The sequence below is a fragment of the Triticum dicoccoides genome, chromosome 3B (assembly GCF_002162155.2).
Source record: "Triticum dicoccoides isolate Atlit2015 ecotype Zavitan chromosome 3B, WEW_v2.0, whole genome shotgun sequence".
Lineage (NCBI taxonomy): Eukaryota > Viridiplantae > Streptophyta > Magnoliopsida > Poales > Poaceae > Triticum > Triticum dicoccoides.
In genome coordinates, this window is record NC_041385.1 from 146,835,711 (window position 1) to 146,837,275 (window position 1,565).

Below are 1,565 nucleotides of genomic sequence, written 5' to 3' on the forward strand. Positions count from 1 at the left end.
CGTGGCGATGTCCGGGGCGTTCCAGGGCGACGAGGAGGGCGCCAGGCAGGCAGAGAGGCTGGTGGCGTGGCGTGGCGGAGCGCGCGCGTCGGGCACGCGCCCATCCCCCTGTCGAGGACGAAGACGACAGAGGAGGGCCAATGGGCTGGGCCGGCGCTGGCTGCTGCTGGGCTGCACCGGGAGGAGGCCCAGGTAAGTATCCCTTTTTATTTCTGTTTCCTTTTCTATTTTACTGACATATGTTTTGATTTAATAATAATACTAAATCAATTTATTTCCTTATGCCTATTTTGTAGGAACTAATGGCATTATTCCAGAGCTCCCCAACAAGTGGCATAATTTTTGGACATATATTAATATATATAACTAATATATTTCCAATGCAAATATTTATGCATTAATTCCAAATGCCCAAAATTAAATATCCATGAGCTCCTAAAATATTTGTTTGAATTTTACCTCTGACCAATATTATCAGAGAGCAACATGAACATTTCCTTGGACCTTTTTGGAACAATTTTTATTTAGGTCATTTTCAGAGCTGATTCTGAGGGTTTCACAAATCCCCATTTCAAATTTAAATGGACTTTAACATGATGCACAAATGACTAGCTAGTCTAGGTCATACCAGAACTAGGGATGTGACATCCACGTTCAACACACGTACGGTCAGCGTGATGTCTCCTCCTTCTTGATCCAGCAAGGGGGAAGGAGAGGTTGATGAAGATCCAGTAGCACGACGGCGTGGTGGTGGATGTAGCAGGGCTCCGGCAGGACTTTGCCAAGCGACTACGGGAGGAGGAGGTGTAGCAGGGAGGGGAGGGAGGCGCCAGGGTGTTGGGTGCGACTGCCCTCCCACCCCCCCTCTTTATATAGGGACCCCCAGGGGGGGCGCCGGCCCTAGAGATGGGATCTCTAGGGGGGGCGGCGGCCAAGGGGGGTGGAGTGCCCCCCAAGGCAAGTGGAGGCGCCCCCTCCCCTAGGGTTCCCAACCCTAGGCGCAGAGAGGGGCCCAGGGGGAGTGCACCAGCCCACTAGGGGCTGGTTCCCCTCCCACTTCAGCCCATGGGGCCCTCCGGATAGGTGTCCCCATCCGGTGGACCCCGGGGACCCTTCTGGTGGTCCCGATACAATACCGGTGACCCCCGAAACTCTCCCGATGGCCGAAACTGCACTTCCCATATATAATTCTTTACCTCCGGACCATTCCGGAACTCCTCGTGACGTCCGGAATCTCATCCGGGACTCCGAACAACTTTCGGTTTTCTGCATACTCATATTCATACAACCCTAGCGTCACCGAACCTTAAGTGTGTAGACCCTACGGGTTCGGGAGACATGTAGACATGACCGAGATGGCTCTCTGGTCAATAACCAACAACGGGATCTGGATACCCATGTTGGCTCCTACATACTCCTCGATGATCTCATCGGATGAACCACGATGTCGAGGATTTAAGCAACCCCGTATACAATTCCCTTTGTCAATCGGTACGTTACTTGCCCGAGATTCGATCGTCGGTATCCCAATACCTCGTTCAATCTCGTTACCGGCAAGTCACTTT